Source organism: Sciurus vulgaris, assembly GCF_902686455.1.
Source record: "Sciurus vulgaris genome assembly, chromosome: 5".
Classification (NCBI taxonomy): Eukaryota; Metazoa; Chordata; class Mammalia; order Rodentia; family Sciuridae; genus Sciurus; species Sciurus vulgaris.
Window position 1 is genome coordinate 51,240,067 of NC_136465.1, and position 24,046 is coordinate 51,264,112.

The 24,046-nt window shown below is 35.7% G+C and overlaps 1 protein-coding gene across 9 annotated transcripts in view; it reads left to right on the plus strand.

Moving 5' to 3' along the window:
- The window catches only part of SLC20A2 (solute carrier family 20 member 2), a 107,589-nt gene that overhangs the window by 11,203 nt on the left and 72,340 nt on the right, over window positions 1-24,046 (plus strand). Inside the window, exon 1 of one of the 9 annotated variants that reach the window (XM_079142982.1) lies at window positions 2,655-2,995. The exons of 7 other annotated variants lie outside the window; for them this stretch is intronic. The gene's annotated coding sequence lies outside the window, so the exon portion shown is untranslated. Of the gene's footprint in view, window positions 1-2,654; window positions 2,996-20,313; window positions 20,468-24,046 lie in introns of those variants that run through there. One more of the 9 variants, XM_079142981.1, reaches the window with a different exon arrangement.

Here is a 24,046-nt window from a genome sequence, read left to right on the forward strand (position 1 = left end):
TAAAGCAGTAATGAGAATCACTAGTAATTCTACCATCAGAGGTTAACATTTTGGATATATGGTTTCCTGACTTTTTTTTTTTTTTTGGTGGAGGTGGTGCTGGGTATCGAACCCAGGACCTTAGGCTATGCCAGGCAAGTGCTCTACCACTGAGCTACATTGCCAGCCTGGTTTCATGGCTTTTTGATGTTTAAATACATATACGTATATTTTTAAAACTAATAGGTTCACAATATACATGTTATAACTCTTTCATTTATTTTATCTTGGCCATACTTTGATGATATTGTTAAGTATATATCTTCACTTAAAATATTTTCCAGGGCTGAGGTTGTAGCTCAGTGGTAGAACACTTACCTAGCATGTGTGAGGCACTGGGTTTGATCCTCAGCACTGCATAAAAATAAATAAAATAAAGGTATTGTGTCCATCTGCAACTAAAAATACTTTTTAAAAAGTTTCCACTTTCTAAAAATAACCTTTTTTTAAAAAAGTTTTAGATTTACAAAAAAGTTGCAAAGATAGTATAGACAGTTCTGATGTACTCCACATCCAGTTTCCTGTATTATTAACATTTTATATTAATGTTATACACGTATTAAAACTAATATCAATACATTGTTATTAACAGAAGTCCATACTTTATTCAGATTTCTTTAATTTTTACCTCATATCTTCTGTCCCCATGTCTCATCCAAGAAACTGCTATATTTAGGCATCATATCGCCTTAGATTCCACTTGGCTGTGGCAGTTTCTCAGACTTCTTGTTTTATGACCTTGACAGTTTTGAGATGCATTAGCCAGATGTTTTTGTAGTATATTCCTCAATTGAGACTTGTGTTGGTCTTTCTGGAGGAAATGTGGTTAGAGTAGAGTTAGGAGTTTGAGGGAAGGAGATCATACAGGTAAAAGGACATTTTCATCTCATCATTTGACAGGAAAGGTATGTACCATCAACATTGAGTATTGATTTTGATCTGAAGCAACTTACTGAATAATGTTTGTCAGATTTTTCCACTATGAAGTTCCCCTTTTTTCTCCCTTTTACGTGTTTTCTCTTGGCAACCCACAGTTAGGGCAAAATTTCTACATAAATTATTTGGAATTACTATTGTGCAAGTCATTTCTTCTCTCCAGGAGATTTATCTGTCCTCTGTCATTTATTCAATCAGTTATATCAATATAGACTAAAGGATATTTATAGTTTGGGTTATCCAAGACTCTTGCTCAAATTTTTATAGCTTTGGTCATTTGTAGCTCTTTTAGTTGGTTCCTGTGTCCCTTTGCCATACCCCTATCATTGTGGGTTTATATCTTCATTTTTTAAATAGCTTCACAGAGCTCCACTGTAAGAATGTACCATAATGTATTTAACCGTCTGGTATTGGTGGTAATTTATTTATCAGATTTTTTTCACTGTTATAAACAGTACTTTGATAAACAGTCTTCACATATTTATGATAATGTCTGAATAATGTATTCAGGAAAAAGTGGGTCTGGCCATTTTACATTTTATGTGATATGTGACTGAGAGATTCTTAAGCGGATTTTTGAGGAGCAAGCATTTTCACCATACCTATGGAAAATATACTTTTTTCAAATGATTGTAGTCACTTACCCTCCTAATTCTTTTTTTTCTTTTTTGCCCCTGTGATCAGAGCTGATGGTGGGTATGGTACCTGTGGTTCTTTCTTTTTTTTTTTTTCCTGTGGTGCTGGGGATTTGAACCCAGGACCTTGTGCTTGCAAGGCAAGCATTCTACCAACTGAGCTGTATCCCCAGCCTATATCTGTGGTTCTTGAGCTGCTTGAGGTTTCTCATTGTCTCAAGACACCTATGCCATTTCAATGTAGAATCAGTTGCTATATACAGTTAACAGGTGAATTTAAACTCAATTCAGCAAAAACAACAGTGTTCTCAGATGAAAAATCATCATGTTCTAGGCCTGCATTTTAAAAACAGGTAACTTATTAGATGAGATGATTTGCCTGGAAGCTTTCAGAGAATCTGGATTTCTGCACAAGTCTCAGGATTCCTTATTACATGGGTATGTTTTATATCCCATACAAGAAAGGATATACAAACTTTCTATGTTGGAAATTTTCAGACATATACCAAAGAAGACAATTTAATTAATTCCATGACAATATCACCCAGCTTTATTGTGATGATTTGTGACAAGTCTTGTTAAAAACTTGTACTCAGTTCCTACTACCATATTATTTTGAAGCAAATCTCAGATATTAAATCACTTCATTTATAAATAATATATTCAGAATGGAAAATCTTCTTTCAAAGCATAATCCATATCTCATTACTGCACCTAAAAGGCTTTCTATTTAAGGAGGATATTTAGTCATGAAAACTTACAAAATTTATATTTACTATAGATTAGAATCTGATATAGTGAAAATACAATTTCTTGGTATAATTACCCAGAAATTAGAGATTCTGTCCACCAGACAGAATGGCCTGGGTTTTGGCTTTTCTTAAAATCTGATATCTTGGGGGCCTTACCTGGAAGAAACAAATTAACCTCTTAGACAAGTCTTTCAGACTTGTATATATATATACAAGACATGTATATATATATATATATATATACATGTATGTATGTATGCTTTTTTCACCTTAACTATTTGTGAGTGAAGAAGTTCTAAGGACCTACGATGACGAGAATTATTTTTCTGATATTTCATGTTAACTGAAGCCATGGATGGGAGTACAGTGGTATGGCCATTCCACTCCAGATCCTCCGTAGAAAGATTTTTGAATGTCAAGTTAAGATTCCTGCTATATCCTGAGGTGGAATTTTACAAAGCTTCTAAGAAAACTAACATATTGATGTCATAACTGTCTTTGCATTTACTATTAAGAAGACTTGAAAGAATATCGTTGATATCAGAGGTGATCCCAAGGGCGGAGCAGGCATGACTTACTCTTTTCTTCAAGGAGCACATTATGTGGATTACTTGACTGTCTACACCTTACAGGGTGATTAATTTTCCCTGTCTTCAGTATTGGCTTTTTGGGGTTTCACTTGATCTTTCAAATTAAATGAGATGCTATTTCTCTCTAGAGAAATAGTTCTGTCTCAGAGGATTTACAACCAGAGTGACAAACTTCTTTTTTTTTTTATTAAAAATCATAAATTTATATAGGGCAATGTTGTTTGATTCATTCTGTTATTTTTTTCCCTTCCCTCCCACCCCTCCCACCCCTCTTTTCCCTCTATAGAGTCCTTCCTCCATTCTTACCACCTTCCTTATCCCTAACCCTAACCCTAACGCTAACCCCTCCTACCCCCCATTATATGTCCTCATCCGCTTATCAGCGAGATCATTCGTCCTTAGTTTTTTGAGATTGGCTTATCTCACTTAGCATGATATTCTCCAGTTTCATCCATTTGCCTGCAAATGCCATAATTTTATCATTCTTCATGGCAGAGTAATATTCCATTGTGTGTGTGTGTGTGTGTGTATATATATATATATGCCACAGTTTCTTTATCCATTCATCAACTGAAGGGCATCTAGGTTGGTTCCACAATCTGGCTATGGTGAATTGAGCAGCTATGAACATTGATGTGGCTGTATCTCTGTAGTTTGCTGATTTTAAGTCCTTTGAGAATAGGCCAAGGAGTGGGATAGCTGGGTCAAATGGTGGTTCCATTCCAAGCTTTCTGAGAAATCTCCATACTGCTTTCCAGAGTGGCTGCACTAATTTGCAACCCCACCAGCAATGTATGGTGTACCTTTTCCCCCACATCCTCGCCAACACCTATTGTTGCTTGTGTTCTTGATAATCGCCATTCTAATTGGGGTGAGATGAAATCTTAGGGTAGTCTTGATTTGCATTTCTCTTATTACTAGAGATGTTGAACATTTTTTCATATATCTGTTGATTGCTTGTACATCTTCTGTGAAGTGTCTGTTCATTTCCTTAGCCCATTTGTTGATTGGATTATTTGTATTCTTGGTGTAGAGTTTTTTGAGTTCTTTATAGATTCTGGAAATTAGCGCTCTATCTGAAGTATGAGTGGCAAAGATATTCTCCCACTCTGTAGGTTCTCTCTTCACATTACTGATAGTTTCCTTTGCTGAGAGAAAGCTTTTTAGTTTGAATCTATCCCAGTGTCAAAGTGACAAACTTCTTAAACACCCATTGAATTTATCCTGGAATTACCTCTGGTTTTTGACATGTTAAAATATACAATAATTTAAATTGGAAATGGGGTGAAAAATAGAAGTTTTCCTTTGGCTTTTTCTAAGTAGGACTGAAACCAATTTTGGCTGCATGGTTTTATTTAAAATTGTTTTATTGCAAATAGACATTAATTTTGCTTGCTGATATTATTTAGCACATGCATATTCACATTTCTAACCTGATTTAGACTTTTCTATCTTGCATTTCATAACTGTTGACTTGCCTTTGCTGTTTTCTTTCATCAGTAGGCTATGTTATTGTCAGTTTTATTTTCCTCCATTTGGAGTACTTTATTTTATTTCAGATTTTTGCCTCACTTTTATCTATTTAACCACCATTCAATGAACACCTCTTAAGAAGAAAAATCTATACGAGTTTTCTTCTTGTTTCTGAGTGAAAGTTGAAAGTATAATAAAAGTAACCAATTTCAAATACATCTGAAGTCAAGCATATTCAGGTATCCTAGGCCTAGGTACATTACAGATTTTGGATTCTTGGAACACATAATATTTAGCGTAGTATGCTGTGAATGTGGGTATATTTAAGATGTAGCTATATAGCATTTCTCCTACTCTCACTATTTTAAGGTTCTTTAAAAATCCCTTCTTGATGCACAGATATCTTTTTCTTAAAATCTTTGCTTTGGAATTATCCTACTTAATCTCTCTTGTAGTTTTCTCCAGAAAAACAGCTTTGAGACTTTGAATTTCTTATCTTCTTTGTTCTTCAGTTTCCTCATCTGAAAAGTGAGAATATTACTTAAACTGACCAGAACCCTGGAAGAGCACCCTGGAAGTTAGGATCACCTATATATTGTGTATTGAGTTAAATGAGAGAAACTATAGTATGGGGCACACAATAAATACTCTGGAAATATTATTCCAGCCATCTTTTTCTGTAGCCATTTCTTTGTACCTTTCTCCTTTGCATGTTGATAAATTCAGTTGGATTAGAAAAATGGGTTATGTATCTTAAATAAGATGCCCTCTAATGTTTTCCCCAAACTTTTTTTTTTAACTTTTGTTTTAAAATGATTACAGATTCACAGGAAGTCGCACAAATAGAACAGAGATCTCATTTACCTTTTGCCCAGCCCCCTTTCCCCGCAAAGTAGCTGTAGTACATGATCATAAGAAGAAAATTGGCATTGATTTAATCCACAGAGCTTATTAGGATTTCACTAGTTTATATACTCTCATTTATGTATGCGTGTGTGTAGTGTTGTGTAGTTAATCATATGTAGGTTTGTGTAACCATCACCACAATCAAAACAATTGATCTACCACCACCTTACGGCTTCTCTTTATAACCATCCCTCATCCATTCACTGGTAACCATAAACTGTTCTACATTGCTATAATTTTGTCATTTTGAGAGTACTTTGTAAACAGAATCATGCAAAATATGTGACCTTTGGAAGTTGGCTCTTTTCTCTTAATATAACATTCTTTAGAACCATAAGTAGTTGTGTCTGTCAATAGTTCATTCCTTTTTGTTGCTGAGCAATATTCTCTGATGGGGATGTAACCATTGTCCATTGCAGGGCATTAGATTGTTTATAGTTTGGGGCTATTACAAATAAAGTTGCTATGAACATTTGTGTGCCAGTTTTTGTGTAGATCTAAGTTTTCATTTTCCTCTGTAATGCTTCTTAAGAATGCGTTCACTAGATCAAAGAAGTCAAAGTGTTTTTTTAATGCATTAGCATAGGCTTCTTTGAAAAATATATGCTAATACAGTCAGTACTTGTAGATATGTAAAGGCAATCATTTCTTAATGGTGACCATTTTAAATAATATTCAATACCCTTGTTTTAAAATATTTTTTGTGTAGATTTGCAACGTGAGTCTAAAAAATCCTGTCTTATATATACTATAATATACTGTTAATGAATCCCTTTCAAATTTTGTTGACATTTTTTCTGTGGGGAATATTATTGTTCTCAGATACTAAATTTGAATGGGAAATATTTCAAGTCATTTTTTTTTATGAATTCTTTACAATGTGATGATGAATTTTTTTAAATACTTACAAAGCTTAGCACAAAGAATTGGAATTCATTAGTTGACTAATTGTCCAATAACATTGAACTAATTGGTTGTGTAGTGTTGGCACTTTTGTTTTCCAACATGGTGTTTGGGGCCCTAAGATGTTTTATAAAATCACTGTCTCCCAGATTAATAATAGATTATAAATCATTAGTAGGGTGAGGCTACAAATATTCTTTTGATATATTAAGGACTCTTAATTCTATATAACTTTGAGAAATACTAAGTCGGGCATCAAACGTCAATATAAGGACAATGTAAATTATGGATGGTAGACTGGCATTAACTTGTTGATACATTTTAGTTTTCCCAAATGTATCTACTTGCCTTAAAATAATTGATGAGGGAAATGTTCTGGTAAAAAGTTGGAAGAAGAGAAGGTTGAAAATGTATTTAAAAAAAAAACAATGGTTCTTAACTTCAACATTTTTATCATCTTGCTAGCTTTTGAAACAGAATGAGTACCTATACCAGGGCCAGTTCAATTAGTCTCTCTAGAATTGGTGCTCAGGCATAGGTTTTTGTTTTTGTTTTTGTTTTAAAAAGCTTCCCAGGTGATTCTACTGTTCAGCCAAAATTGAGAACCACTGAATTAACAGGATCAGCTTCTATGCTCTTGTTTTTTCACCCTAGTATTTGATAGTGTTGTACTTATCTCTCCCCTCTGTATTGGATTAGAGTGATCTCTTTATAGTTTTTATATATGGCTCTACTGAAATTAATATTTTCCTAAAGGTAAAATTTCTGAAGGAAAAAATCACAGGTGAAGGTGAATGGTAGATATATTTAAACTGTAATATAGCTTTTGTGTGTGTAACAGAAAAATGCCTATAAAGTGTAGTCCAAACAGTGAAAAATTCAGACTCATTCAAAAGTCAAGAAGGAACTTGGACTTGATCTAAAACATACTATAAATAGGAATTTTTTTGGCAAATAAAGCATTTAGAAAACTTGAGTGGAGTGTGGGAGTGAGATCAGAGTATAAGATAGATTTCTGTTCTTCCTTGTGATTAGCTTTTCCAGCTTAAAAAAAAAAAAAATCAGTATTTACCTGTAACAAATCAAAGTAGGCAAGGATAATGAAAGTCCCCAACCATGTTCACAGCCTCATATGAATTCTTCCATACTTTTTTTTTTGTACTCAAAAGTAAACATGACATAAGGCTTGTGAGTTTTTTGTTTTTTAAATAAGATCATATACTAATACATTATTCTGAAGCTTGTTTTTCATCCTTAATGTATCAGGTATTCAGGTCAATAGATACAGATTTGACTCTTGATTTCAAAATATGAACAGGGCAAGGGACATAACACAATGGCTAAGTGCTTGCATAAGCATAATTGAGGCCTTGGGTTTGATTCCCAACTGGGAAAAAAATAAAATAAATTTGGTAACTATTATGAATAAAATATGAATAACCCCTTCATGTGGCTTTAAAGAACAAATTCAGCCCTTGTGCATAGACATTCAATGTTTCCCTTTTTGTTATTTTTTAAAAAATTGTCACTACAAACAATGATGTAACACTACCTTTGTATATGTAACCTTAAGTACTCATGTTTTTATTTTTAAAGTATTGCTGTAGTTCATGGTTTGTTTTTGGTCAGATTTCTTAGTTTTGGGGTACTTTCTCTTTAGTGAAAATTAATGAGAATATCAGTTGATTTCTACTTAATTGGTTCCTTCTGGGTATTAAGTTAATCATTAGATAGAAGAATCAACTATTTTACAAATATTGGATACTAATGAATCCTAGTGACCAGAATGGTTTTTGTTCTTCCTAGAATCCCTTTGATAGGACTCCTTAAGAGGAAACCACAAAAAAGTTAGAAGTTGATGATGTATACCTCAGAGTACTCGGCCAATAGAACCTATAAAGTACTTTAGGTTCCCCCAAATAAATTTTAAATTACAGTGTCTTCACTGTGTGAAGACCTGGATTGAAATAAGTGTGTCTGATTTCCAGATGACATAAATCTAGTAGAAATGGCTAATAACATAGGTAACAGACTACATTCAGAATACTCTTAAAAGATCATCATATGTTCAAAAATGAGCAAGATAAAATATACTAAGGATTAATCATCTGAAGGAGTTGAGAACTCTTTGGGGGTAACAGGCAATCTCAAATGCACAAGATGAAAATAGGAGTTATCTGATCATAGGCTTATATGAGCTACTTCTGATGTGGCTGCTAAAAATGGAGTAATCTCAGGTTTCATTAGTGCATGCCTAAATTACATTGAGTCTGTTTCCCTGTTGATTGTCTAGTTAGATTACATTTGATAATTGTGTTTAAGTCTATGAACCACATTTTAGATGAGACATTGGCAAAGGAGGGAGAACAAAGAATTAGTGATGTTCGAGAATTGAAGCAACATGAGGAACTATTGCTAAAGGAGTTTGGGTTGTTGGGTCTGAAGAATGAGAATGTAAAAGACCAATGGCGGCAACCCTTGGAAGTTGGGGAATAGGAAGACCAGAGCGGTGTGTAGAACTTATGGGACACAGAACTCATCAGTAAACGTTTGAATAAATGAATTGAAATTACAAGGCAAAAGATTTTGACTTGATCTAAGACAGACCCTTGTAGTGATGAGATCTTTCCAGCAATGGGATGGGCTGACTCCTTACTCTATAGAGTATTTCTAACCTGTGATGGGTGACAGGGATAGCGACTTTGGGAAGAATTCCACTCTAAGTAAAAGGCTGAATAACAGGACTTTAAATACTTTTTTAGTTGAAATTTTCTTTCTTTCAAGAAACTTAATTCTAAAACAGAAGAAAGTTCTGGAATGATGCTATAGTCTCTTTAAAAGTACTTATATAGAAAGAATTCTATGGATTCAAGTCTATATGATTGTCATTACAGGTATTTCAAAGATGCTAAAAGTTGAAAATACTGTAGGTTTTTATCTGAACCTGCAGTGTGTATTCCTTTTCAATGTGAAGTAACTAGTCCTGGACTTACAGTATGGTATGGTTTTAAGTTTTCATTTTTGTTACTTTGAAAAGAAAACCCCACAATCTTTTCACGCTAAAAGAATGAGTAAAAAGTAAATCTCACCATTGAGAAATGTCCTCATAGTGACTTTTGAAAACACAGGTATACTATCACCATTAGACCAGTTGTTTGGATTCTGACCTGGATAATAATAATAATACTATGAAATTTATATCATGCTTTATCATTTACATAGATTTGCATACTCATAAATTAAATAAATGCATCTCCAGCATTGTATAAGTTGGTTGGGACTGAAATCTTTCTTTTCACTCTTCAAATAAATGAAACATAGAAATCCTTTAGGTTATATAAATGGATAAATATTATCAAAACTTTTACTATGAAACTTGTTTTAAAAAAACACTATCTTCAGCTTGTAGTCTTGGAACAGGTTGGGGGCTACAGCCATTTAGTGGCCACCATGATTTCTACTTCTTTTGTAGTGGCCAGAGGTATAGGTTAAAAGTCAAGATGGGCTGGTGGGTTCAAATCCAGCTCTCTCACTTAGTGATTGCCCATGTCTGGCCCTCACTTATAAAGGAGAGATAATGACAGCACTTATACCATGTGAGAAATCTCTTAGCATAGCACCTGACCCATAGAGCAGACTCCATAAACCATCTATTACTATATCATCTGCTCTCACCTCGTGATTTCTTTTCTAGTTTTTTTTTTTTTTTCTTCCTCATTTAACAGGTATTATTATCTGATTGTCTCAAACAATTCTTGTTTTTGGTACTGGGGATTGAACCCAGGGACACTTTACCACTGAGCTTTGAGACAGGGTCTCCATAAGTTTCTTAGGATCACTCTAAGTTGTTGAGGCTGTCCTTGAACCTGCAATCCTGCCTCGGCCTCCCAGGTTGCTAGAATTACAGGTGTATGCCACCTTGCCAGGCTTTGAACTATCTTGAACACAGCATGTCTAAAACTATTTTTTTATATTCCTGACCCCCACCTTTTACCCAAACCTCCTCCTGTATCCTCCTGTCTTCTCTGTTTGATGGTACATTCATCTGAGGAAGTGGGGGAAAAGGTTAACACCTTATGCTTTGGAGTCACAACTGTATGGAATTAAATTCCTGCTCCACCACTTATCTCCATGTGACTTTGGAAAAGATAATTAACATCTCAAAATCTGCTTCCTCAACTATGAAATAGATAGAGAGCAATCTCTTATAGAATTGGGAAAAATTAAGGAACTCAGTACCGTTAAGTGTTTCATATGGCTCCTGACAATTCCTAATTCCTCCTCTTTCCCATCAGCCAAGTCATCAGTGCCATTGCTTCAGAAGTCTCAGTTTTCCTCTTTGTCATCAGCACCTTTGCACCAGGGTTTCTTAAGCTGAATCCATTACTGAAAAAGGTTCAGAGTGCCCTAAAATTGAATGTACATTTCTTGAGATATGTGCATTTCTCCTGTGTAAAGCTTTTAGCCTTTACCACAAACATCACACAAGTCAGTAACCCATAAAGGATAAACAATTTCTGATTAAGATGCTTCTCTCTTTGCCTGATTTCACAGCCTGAAAATGAATACAATCCTCCCCTATAGTGGTCTATCTCTCAATCTGCTCTTCACATGGCTACCCAGTTAACTTTAAAAATGTTTTCATACATCCTGTGTCAATAATTCCATTGACCCCTGTTGTCTACAGTGATGGTTTTTACCCTTGACCACGTATTAGAATTCATGGGAAGTTTTAAAAAATACTAATGCCCAAGTCCATGCCAGACCAATTAACAAGTAACAGGCATCATTATTTTGCTTCAAAGCTTTCAGAGAGATTTCAATGTGTATCCAGAGCTGAGAGCCTCAGGGCCACAGGGCAATGGACTAAAGACATGTGGACCTCATTGATCTCTCATCAGTGTGTTCTTTTGTAGCCTAATCTACCTCTTCTCCCATTCTTGTCCCATTTGATGTTCCCAGAACATGCTGTGTTGTTTCCTACCTCTTGGTCTTTACCTGTTGTGATTGCTCTTCCTAGAATGCCTTTCACCTTTTTTCTACCTGGACATTTCTGTGGCCAAAATTCCCCTACCCCAGCCCCCAGCTCCAAAGACAATTGCATCCCTTACTTTTGCACAAATTTCCATTATAGGATTTGCTGTGTTGTAATTATTTATAGGTCTGTTTTCCAGAGCACACTGAACTCCTCAGAGATAGGATCCTATTCATTGCATTTCCCTCATGCTTGGTACCAGGCAAAGCAGCTCTCTGAAAGCCTAATAGAAAGTGAGAGTGAAAGAACAGCAGCTTGCTCAGGGAATCAGGAGATCTATGGGGTGGGAAATACAAGTATATATATAACACTAGCTGTAGTTAGGAAGACTCCACAGTTTTGTCCTCTTCTATTGCTTTTTCATACTTTTGTAGACAGGAAAGATCAAAGTATATGAAGTTTATAACCTAGGACTAGGAAAGTTAGGACCAGCTTTTAAAATACCTCCAAACATTAAATGTTAATTGAATATTATAGTATATAGTCATATTTATCTCTTAAGACCTAGAGATTTCTGAATGAGTGATGGGGAACCAGCCATTAGGATTGTGGCAGCTGTTTATTTAGCCCAGTGGATTATCCCAATTTAGTTACTGATCTAAAGATACCCTTATTTGGACAGTTCTCTAGACATTATATGTTTCTAATTTTGATCTCACCCCTGGCCTTTGTGTTGTAGCTGCTGTCTAATCCTTCTCTTGGTTATTTATTTATTTATTTATTTTTTCTCTGGGCTATTTTTAATACGTTTCTTTCCCCACATGTCTTAGAATTGTACAATACATCGTAAAGAATCGTAACTTAAATGTGATTTATTCTTCCTGTTTTTTAAGTGCCCAGGGTTAATTTAAGCTAAAGATGGTTTTAGAAAATGATCTCAGAAATTGTTTTGAATATTGTTTGGGGGATGTTGGGACTGTTTATTTGCCCTCACTCCCCAAATATTGACCTCTATAAAATTGGTATAATCAAAACTAAATACTATCTAATAATACGATTTGCACATTTGTGTCTCCATTATGCTGCATATGAACAAATAGAATACTCAAACTAGCTGCCTATTCCTTTAATAATCATGAAATAAAAATGACAAATTTTCTTTTTCAAAATCAAATATTAGTTGGAATTTTTAACTGTTACCCTCTTACATTTCTACCTTATTTTAAAAGAGTATATTGTTCTGTTTAAAAGCTTTTTAAAGGACTCTGGTTCTATCAAGAGCTCCCTTTTTCAATATGGTTTTCATCAAAGGTTCTCAATTGGAAAATAGAAAAGGGTAATTTCCAGTTTGGGTTTTTTTTTTAGAACAATAATTTTGGGTAGATCTGAGTCAAAAACCTGTGAAATAACCGTCTCCTGGCAATTTGAGAGAGAATATAATATCAAGGAAAAGAAGAAACCAACTTAAAATGAAAGCATTAAGGTCTAAAAATGGATAATCATCTATTACTTCACAATCTATAATCTACAGTCAACCAAGGATATCCCAGGACTGTTTATCCACTACCTGTTTGTGAAGCAGTTCCTATGTAAAGGATCTGGTCTCTGGTGTTTCTGAGAATGGCCTCTTGGATTATTATAATTATTAGACTATTATGTTGATCCTTCTGGGTTTGGTGTGTTGCTTATTGCTGCTTCTTTGAAAAATCAGCAATCACAGTACTTTTAAAAAATGAAATGCTTTGTGTTTAAGTATTTAATCATGTACATTTATCAAGACACCTATGCCATGTCTCTCTGTTGAAACTAGCCACCTGCTGGATTCTTGTGGTGCAGTTAGAATCCCATGGATATTTCATCTCTAATTTGAAGTTAATTTTTAACTACTTTTCCTGAAAATGATCACTTCTTAGTTTATCCAGTTGGGAATAGATCATATGTAGTCACAGCAAAACTATTTGTTAAAAATTAGAAAATAAATTCTTTTATTTTTATTTTTATTTTTTTATTGTAAACAAATGGGATACATGTTGTTTCTGTTTGTACATGGAGTAACAGCATACCATTTGCATATTCATACATTTACATAGAGTAATGATGTTTGATTCATTCCGTTATTTTTTTCCTTCCCCCCACCCCTCCCACCTCTCTTTTCCCTCTATACCATCCCTCCTTCCTCCATTCTTGCCCCCCTCCCAGAAAATAAATTCTTGATTTCCCAAATCTTGGCAAATTGATGCCAAGTATCTTTTACTATATGCTTGGGCATCTACCCTTCAAACAAATATTATAAATGTTCAGACACTTGATAGGGAAATAGCAGAACCATTAGAATATATTTCTGAATTTTCTAGTAGTAAAACTAGTGGTTTTGGGTTAATGTTATGTGGGCCCTTTCAGTCTTACCCTACAAATTTCATTTCCACTGGAAATAAGATAGCAAGGGAACCTAAAATTACAGAACCCCAAAGTAGATTCTCTAATTACTTAGGTAGTGGTTCAACCAGGAATTTCCCTTCACTGTTACTTTATCTAGCATATATGTATGTATGTGTATATGTGTGTGTGATTGTATTACACATCTGTGTATATAATTTTTTAAAATCTATTGTCAAGCACTGTTTTGTGGACTTTATGTGTGTTGTTTTTGCAATAGTCATTGGAGGTTGTATTCTTATCCTGAATTTACAGATGGGCAGGGAGAATTCTGTCAACTAACTTCCTGTGGTCTCAACACTAGGAAATGGTAGAGCTGGGATTTGATCGAACTCATCAGTAACAGCTCTGTTAAAGCACCCTCTTAGAGCCTTCTAGAAAGTAGGGTAGGCCATACTAAAAAAATGCTGTAGACTCCATAGCCTAGATTTGGAGAAATCAAGTAACTTTATCAGTAATCAAAACAGCTATTAATTAATGGAACTGAAATCTGAATCCAAGCTGTTCCTCAGACACACATTTTAGGTTTCCTTTCTCTATCTTTGCTTGTGTCATTGCTTCCATGTGATGTTCTTTCCACTCCTTTTGCTATTGAAAGTCAGTGTGTAGAAGGCTCAATTCAATGTCATTTTCACCAAGATGCCTTTGTTGATTAATACAAGTGGAAACTTCTTTTCTTACCTCCCTATTGGAATGAATTTTACCCTTGGAGATGCTTACTCATTACTCCTTTACATGATAAAGTTTATGTATACTGTCCTGTCTCATCAGATTATGTGACTCTTGAGGGCAGAACTGTCATTTATAACATTTTCTGCTATAGTCACAGGCATCTTTCCATTCATGCAAATCTTGCAAATGTTTGGGAGTTTGATAGTGTTTGTTAAATGGATAACTGTTAGTGCAAAATTTCCCAGTAGTATTCTAATATACTTTAAAAAAATTAACTGTGTTAAAACAAGTATTCAAGCAAAGTAGTGATAATGCTTCCTTTATTTTCACAGTCCTGGTATAAATTATTTCATAAAATGATGCTGAATTAAATATTCGTCAACATTTTAAAAAGAAATATCTTGAGTTTGCTACTACTTACATCAGTTTTTTAACTTGCAAAAAATTGCTTGCTGAAGAAAAAGTCATATTTTTAGTGTTCTCTGTTCATGTGCATATAAATTGATACTCTATTTAGAGTTCAGAAAAATTGAATAGCTATGGATTATACCAATGTAATCATTTTGAAAGCTAGGGTGGAATAATAATTCTTTAGTGTACAGATTTCTTTTTTAGGTCCTTAAATCCTTACCTTTTTAAAAATTTTTAATTCGTTCTTTTTAGTTAACATATGACAGTAGAATGCATTTTGACATATACATTCGTGGAGTATAACTTCCCATTCTTGTGGTTGTACATGATGTGGAGTCACACTGGTCACGTATTCATATATGATTATAGGAAAGTTATGTTCGATTCATTCTACTGTCTGCTTGTAGATTTCTTGAAGGTATGTGTATTAGTGAACTTTTGCTGCCTAACAAACCACCTAATGTTAGTGGCTTAAAAAAAATACTTGCACACATTTCTTATGTCTCACAGTTTTGAGGTCACCTAGGTGGTTCTGATTTGAACTAACCTGGCTGATCTTTGTAGTTAGCTGGCAGGTTGGCAGGGGTTCTGTGGTTTAGGATGGCCTCACTCACACATCAGGCAGTTGGCAGGTTTACAGGTGCATGGGTCTTTGCTCCATAAGGTCTTCTTGTCCTCAGTAGGCTAGCCAGGCAGCTTCATATAGTAGCCTTAGAGTTTCAAAGAGCAGCAAGAAAGGGCAAAGTCAGTCCCAGAGAGCCAGAACTTTCCAAGATTGTGGGTTAAGTTTGCTATTGTCCCGGTGGCCAAGCGCACAGTTGTCAGGGGAAGACAATGCCTAAGGCTAAGGATACAGGGATGTAGGAGAAGATAGGGGGTCACTACTGCAACAATCTACCAAGATATGCAGTTTGCATTATTATTTGGTCAGTGTTGAAATTCTGATTCAGCCTCAGGCTAGGGATGGAGGCAATATAATAGAAAAATTAAACAGGCTGTGATAGTTACAGGGTTTTAAGAGTGTTTACAGACTCCAGTTTTCCCTGAAATACTTAGCAATCATTTGGAGTTCCTTTTAACTTTTATTTTCTGAAGCTTTAACTATAAGAGGAGAGAGCCTTTAATACTCTTTCAGTAAATATCCCAAAATTGATCTTCAGCAAATACTACACTGATGGTAGAAGTGGTGTGCTCATAATAGCTAACAACCATTTACTGAGAGTACCTGTGTGCCAGTGCTGTACATCATCTCATTGAGTTCTCATGGCCCTTTGATGTCATCTTTATTGCCTCTTTATCACAGATGAGGAAACAGACACACAGATGTTAGTAAGGCTCTTGAGACTGCAGTGCTGATAGGTGGTGCATTAGATTTTGCACCCAGGTCTTTCTGACTATCTACCTACCATCCAAATAATTTCTTCCCTAATAGATTGATATGTTTTTTTTTTTCTTAAGCATTCATATGTTGAAGGCTTTGAGTATTTTGTATCATCCTCTGAAAAACTGAGAACCATGGTAAAATCTGAATTTTTTTCCATACCTTACCACTTTCAGTAGCTGGACCAAACATTAGATTTAACATAGAGATGATAGTCAGAATGGAATCCTTACTGCTATTTCCAGATATCATTGTTAGATATTTTGTAATACTAATCCTTCCATGAATCTCTGACTCTTCTAAGTTCAAAATAAAATATTGGATAATAATCTCAAGTTATTCTGAGAAACATATTTAAAATTTCATCAAAAGTAATCTTCATTCAGAAAATAGACCACGTCCCTCTTGTGTGACCCTTACTTCCTACGATAACATGGTGCACATAAACTGTATCTTCTTACTTCCCAAAATATTGTATTTGACCTGGATGAGTCAATTCCACTCACCAAAATATGAACATCCTTCACACAAAGACTTTGTTTTTCCTTTCCGTCCCCAGTAACTAGAACATACCCATATTGTTACATGATTTATAACTGAATTCCATACATAAGAAAATTTTTTTATTCCCTTTAGGTTTATTTATCTTCATTTCTGTCTAAATGGTCTTTCCCCCCTCACTTTCCTGTCTCAATTCTTCAATTTTCTTCTGCTACCATCTGCTGCCAGGCTAACCTCCTGGCTCTTTATTTTTTGGGTCACAGACCCCTTTTTTGATAAAGCCACAAAGAAAGTTATCACTACAGAAAACATACACTCCTTGAACAAAGAACATTTTGTGTATTATTTCAGAGGTTAAGAATGCAAACCCTCTAGACTGAATCCTTAAGGACAAAACTAAGCTTTTCTCATCCTCGTGTCCCCCATGTTGTATTTCTGTTTACTAATACACATGAGTGAGGCACATGCCTATATGTATGTGCAGGTTAATATATGTTGTAGAAAACTGTTGTCAGAAGATATTTCTAGACTTGAACTATCAAATAATATATTCCCTAAGTACATGAGCACTTGAAATATGATGTCCTAATTGTAGAATGCACTCTAGGTTTCACAGATGAGTATAAACAAAAGAATATTGATATTAATAGTTATAAAATAATTACATGTTGAAATAATAGTTTTTTGGACATACTGAGTTAAATGAGATAACAAGATATATTATATATTACCAAAATTAATTTCATCTCTCTCTTTTTTTTTTTCTTTTTTGGTACTATGGACTAACCCAGGGGTGCTTGCCACTGAGCCACATCCCCAGCCCCTTTTTATGTTTTTGAGACGGATCTCCTAAGTTGCTTAGGGCCTTGCTAACTTGCTGAGGCTGGGCTTGAACTTGTGATCCTCCTACCTTAACCTCCTGAGCTGTGCATACCTATAATCACTTTTTTTTTTAAAGTGACTATTAGAAATATTAGAATTACATATGTTGCTGTTCCAGAAGGTTGCTATCCAGGTTAATTCATTAGCATGAATTCATAAAAGTGGTAGTTTTAAAAAAAAATGTCGTGAATCTACTGGGTTAAAGATTTCTTAGATCACTACCCTGCACTTGTATGGTACTACCTATCCCTCCTCCCTCACATCAAAAATTCTGAGAACAATTGGAAAAACTTTACCTTGCTTTTAATGATTCACAGATTTTTCTCCACTGCCATAAGGATACCTAGAAAAAAAATGCAGTTGTCTCAAGTTATTTTCACTAATGAAAAGGAAGCAGCAAAGTGACTAATGTAAATTGAAGGATACACTACTTTCTTTGGAATGTTTTGGTTCTTGCATTTTGGAACAGGTGTGGTTGCTGTTGAAAGAAACAGCAGAGTCATACTCAGCATATTTGACCTATGAGAAACTGAAAAATTGCTCAGTGTCCCCTGCCTTCTCTATTATGGATATTAAATCCGTCGTACATCAAATTGTTCTTCAGTGCAAAATCTGATGCATAACTGAATTTGGTATGTTTGCTTTTCTTACTTTCTGGTTTAGGGCAGAAGTAATGTTTTGGCTTAAAGGCTACTGTGGCATAATAGAGTAAGACTTAGTATGTCAAAAATGCCTCACAAGCCAAGTGCTGTGGCGCTCCTCTAATCCTAGCCACTCAAGAGGCTGAGTAAGGGGGATTGCAAGTTCAAGGCCAGCCTGGGTAATGTAGCAAATAAACAAAAAAGGCATGAGGTTGGGGATTTTGCTCAGTGGTTGAGAACCCTTGGGTTCAATCTCCTGTGCTACAAGAGGAGGTGGGGGGAGAAAAGACTCACAGTGCCCTCTCTTGGCATTAAGAATTCCAGAGTAAGTTTGCTGTGGATTACTGAGAATAATTATATTAACTGAAGGTCAGCCAGTTAAAAAAAAGTTAGTGCTGACTTCTTCCTATTAGCACAATGGAAATGCTCACTTCTAGGGACTTTGGTTGGAGTGACATGGAGTACACAGCCACCATCTTATAGAGATGGGTCAGGTGCCAGCTACAGCAGCCTGAGTTTGGTCAGTGGGGAGGGAGAGTCAGACCAACAGCCAGCAGTTTTTGTAAACAACAGGAAGGGGATTATGCTGTCCAGTACCAGCTTATGCCAATGAAAATCAACCCGTTCGCTACTTTTGGCATGCGTGCCACAGATGGACAATGCTTTGTGTTTTAAGGGTCCATGTACAGGAAACCTGCCAGTACTAAGAGTCAAGGAGTGATTTTTAAGCCTCTGGAGCTCAGACCTGAGATTTGGGAGTTGAGTAGAATAAACTCCTAAGTGTAAACTCACTTATGACATTTTTAAATTAGGAAAACAAGCAGTTCTGAAAAGTCTATAGGATTATAGCTAAATAGTTAATATGAAAGACATGTCATAGAAGGTTTAGGAGAGGGATGGAATAATCCAGTGTTGATTCAAGTCATTGAATTACCGTATATCTGTTTTCAAAAGGACGGGGAGTAACATCTCCAGAACTGTTTGGAGATTTGATTGATGTTTGAAAGTGCTTTAATATCTTTTATAAAGAACCCATTAAAAGTAAAATATGGCATCAGAAGTGAATTGTGTAAAGCAAACTCATCTGAATCATCTTGAATAGATGCTTAGCAGTTCTGTCTTTGTTCTAAGTTGTACTTAATAAGGGCATTTGCGGGGGGGGGGGGTACTGGGGATTGAACTCAGGGGCACTCAATCACTAAGCCACATTCCCAGCCCTATTTTGTATTTTCTTTAGAGACAGGATCTCACTGAGTGCTTTGCACCTAGCTTTTGCTGAGGCTGGCTTTGAACTCAAGATCCTCCTTCCTCAGCCTCCCCGACCACTGGGATTATAGCCATGTGTCACTGTGCCTGGCTGGCATTTTTTTTTTTTTTTAAAGAAAGTACCATGTTCTAATTTTTTTTTAAGTATCAGTTGTGTTCTTGGGATTGTTAATTGTTTCTTAAGCTCTAATATGCTTTAAGAATGTTCAGTCACCTATGGAGGACAATTTTTCCATTTGCAGCCAGCCAAGCAGTTAAATGTACTTCAAAATGCTTCTTGCCAAGGACAATGTCCTTTGCAAATATTTGAGATGTTTGTTCTCTGTTGTGATTTATTAGTGAACCTGTGTCCTCCTAGCAACTCCTTGGGAGGTACAGAAGACAAAGCCAGAAAGCATGTGGATGCAATTAATTCAGTAACTATACAGAAAAAGCTTTAATTAAAGGGTGTTCAATTGATAGGCTTATTGGTATGTGTATTTGATGCCTACTTAATTTCACGTAGTACCCCATTTAAATCATACTGTTCAAATAATCTGACGGAATGTCCTTTTAATCTGCTTTTGCTTGTGAAAGAGCATGCAGTACTGCCACCTTGTTGCCAAAGTTTTGTCTGATTTGAATGTGCATAAAATCAAGTGATTGCCTGTTGCAGAAAAGAGCTTACTCTTTCTCTTTGTCAGTACTTGCAAAACCAACTTAAAAGAAGTTAGTGTTATTGGACTGAATTCAATAATTAGCATAATCATGATGCTATGTATTGTTCACTAGGGCACGCCCCTTGGCCAAATTTCCCATTAAGAGGACACCGATGTTGTCCTAGTGAATAAATCCCGGCACACATGATGCAAATCAGCGTGTTCCTGCCTGCTGCTCGGCTGCAGTTAATTTTAGCCAGGGTTTGTTCTATGAGTTGTAAAACTGTTTACCCAAGTAGAAGTTAGTAAGCTGAAATGTGACTTCTCGGCCTAATGTGATAGGATATCTATTTTAGACTTCAGATTGTGTTTATGATCGGGAGAGCAGACTTCTGAAGAATTGTGGTTCAGATTTCCTTTGAAACTACTTGTAAGTACTGAGTGAATTTTTAAGACTTCTCTTTGTTCTTTGCGCCTCAAACCTTCCTAATGTGACTATCATTAGTAATTTTTAACTCTTAGGAAAACTGGAAACTTTGGGATTGGTACTTTAGGGCCATGTAAGATGGTGGCAAAAGGTTTTTCTTTAAATGTGTACTGAGGAAAGAAACCCACACTATTCAGTTTCCCAAGAGAAATGATTTTATTCTTACTTATTTTTATTTTTGTAATAGCAGCCTATAGATTATTACTTATTTTATCTGTTAAAATATTTGATTAGTAGAAATGGTTCCTGTAAATACAGAAACGTCATATTCCATGGTAACCTAACTCTTGGGTGAAAAATATTCAAAGCAAATTCCTGTTCTACCCGGCTCTACAAGTTGATACTGCAAAAATAATGGGAGCATCAAATGTAATTTTGTTAAATGTATAGATGATTAACTTTTTTAAAAAAGATTTGTGTTTAAAAATAGGCCCATATGTTCCTAACCAGAAGTATTTTTTAAAAATTAAATTATGAGAGTGTAGAGAGTAATTTGAAGCATCCTCTGTTTGATTGAGTTAGTTATCAAAATTATCCAGAGGCCATGAAAATCTCTCCTCTTAAGTGCCTTTAACAAGTGTCTTTAAGTGAAGAAAACTGACTTTAGTATCGAATGTTTTAAATTAAATCAGAATCATCTTGCTTATTTTGAAGCGTGTTTGCATTCTGAGTAGACCAACTTCATGTCAAAATAGCTTGCTTATAACATACAACCAGGCAAAACTTCTTTTTATCAATTAACATGTAAATTACATCAGCTCTAGGAATATTGATTTTAATAAAACAATTAGGCTTCCATATCTTCATCTGCGAGCAAGGAGGAAGGCAAACCCTCCATACTGTGGATGCCATTTTCCCATTTTGCAAAAACTTCATTTAAAACTTCTTTGTTATTATGTGTTGTCTGATTTTAAATACAAATGTCAACAATGAAAGGAAATGTTTCATTGGTACATTTAGTAGGAAAAGAATGTAAGAAGGGAAAATAGAACTGAATTCCTAGGCTAATTTTAGAAACTTTTTTTAACTTAGTTTTTTATTGAGCAGAAGAAAAATTTATAGTCTAGATTAATTATAACAGAAAGGTCTCTCATGTCATCTTCAACAGAAAAAGGGGTTCTGTTCCAATATATTCTTTATAATATGTACTTTATTCAAAGAATGTAACAGTTCTTATTCTTTTCATTGTTAGTAAGGTGCCATCAGACTCTCGTGGGTGGGTGGGTGTTTCAGGGTATGTTGCAGTTGTATATTAGTTTTCAAACTAAAATTCATTTATTGTAATTTTTAGTCCTGCCGAAAAGAAAAGCAGATTAGACTTTGTCCATTTTGTTAATGTTTCTATCAACTTCTGTCTTAGTGAAGCATGTATTTTAGGATTAGTTGTTAAATGCTCATAAACACTTCCAGAGTGTTTGTTTCGAAGATTTATGTGCTGTGAGAGAGAGAGTGATCAGGTGTATGAAAGAGGAGATAGTATTAATTATGTAAGTGGCAGTGTCGAAATCTCCTGTGTTTGCTGGTTTTAGAATTCTCTTCACTACTTATTCTTTGCACCCCATGAAGTGATACTGGTTGTGGTTCCCTCATGAGTGGAGGCTCAGACTGGTTATGACCTTGGGAGTGACAGGTCACAGCTCAACTGGTACAGTCACAGAGGGGGATCCATGTGCCCAGAAACACAGCCTTGTGACCTGTAGAAAGAGCCCAGGAGCCCTCAGTTTTGACCTATGTGCTATGCACACCCACATGCATCTTGCATTGCTATCACTCCCACCACAGGTGATGTGCACACTTGTCCTCAGTCCTGTTTGAGTTGCTCTTACTGGCTGCCTGCCCTCTCACCCTAGTCCTCTACCTCTTTACATGCTTTGAGACCGAGGCTTTGACAGATTGCTATTGATTGCAACTGATTTCTTTTACTGTAACTTTATTCTTAGAGCATAGCCTTCTGCTCTGAAGCTTTGAGGAAGTTTTTAAGGAAGCAGAAAGGACTCTTTTCTCTGGGTCCCCTTCATCCTCATGAGGTTTTGTTTTCATTTTTGGGCTGCGATGGTGATGGATCTCAGGGCCTCGAAGATGCTAGGCTACCACCCCCAACCCCCATGCGAGGTTTTAATAAGTAACTTGCCTGCAAGGCTGTATAGGAACTATGCTATATAACAGGCTGCCTTTTGGTTTTCAACCAAATGCTCAGTGATTATATCCCTAGAATATTCTTTTTCAAAAGGAAATTTGGTAGCAAGAGACTATGTTATATTCAGTTTCAACCGTGTTATCTAAAATGAAAGGAAGAGTGAGCAGAGGGATGCCTCCCGCTTTGCCTGTGTTGGACACAAGTATATGGTAATAGGATCTGACCCTTGGGAGGAATGCTGATTTCTCCAGGAACTACTGGCACGGCTGTTATTATTTAGCATGTATTAAGCACCCCCAGAGCGCATACAATTCACAAAGAGAGCATAGTTCCTACTCTCAAAAAAATGCACGTGCTAAAATTTGGCAGTACACAGAAACTGAGCCCTCTGACATACAGTAAATAAACTGGCAAAACAATATGAAAAGGAGGAAAAGGGAAATAAGATGGAATGAGGTGAGTCGAGGGTACTTTAGCTTTCAGTTCATCGGGCTTTTAACAAACAGGATTGGGACAGGCTCTTGTTCCCCCTGGAGTGCTGCTTCTCTTCCTCTGTCAGCAGCTGTGGAAGCGATGGAAATAAGTGAGAAGACTGACCCAAGAGCCTTGCCCTTGGCTGTAGTTCTCTGTCATTTCTGCAAAGGGAAGGAGATTGAGCAGTTTTACTTGAACCTGAGACTTAGTATGTGGAGGGGTAAGCTTGATAGAAAGTACAATAAATATGAAAAGCAACTTCCTCATAAAGTGATATTGAGACAGAAATCTGAATTTGAGAGATGCAGATTCTCTCTTCCCTCCTGATACTGATTTGTAGTTGAACAAATTATTTAAACCTTGCACTGGTTAAAATGTTGAGATCAGCTGTGAAATTAGAGAAGAGCTTTAAGCTTCTCAGAAGACAGGCATCATGAGGGTCTGTTAAGCATTACTGCAGCTTGTAAAGGAGTCAGAACATGACTCAGAGGAAGAGCTAATAAGGCAAGCTTGGGTATTGGAGATTCATAAATATGCATATACCATATGAGTACATGAATCACTCCTCTCTTTATATCAGCCTTAGCCAGTCTCTGACTAAGGTTCTGCGTCAGGTTCATGGCTCCACAACTGAAAGAAGCTTGGAGAAGCCTCAGCAAAGAACCTCAAAAAAAAAAAAAAAAAAAAAAAAAAAAAAAAAAAAAAAAAAATGATTAAAGGGTTAGAAAATGATGCCTATAATAAGAGGTTAGAGAACTTCTATTATTTAGCCTGGAGTGGGGAGAAAACTGGTGGACTCTGAATGTTAGTCAAGTATATGTATGCCTCAGTACAAAGAATGAGGCCAACTAGTATCTGTTTCCATTCATATTAGAAGGGCTGAGTCCAGTAAGGGTCAGGTTAGGACAGTG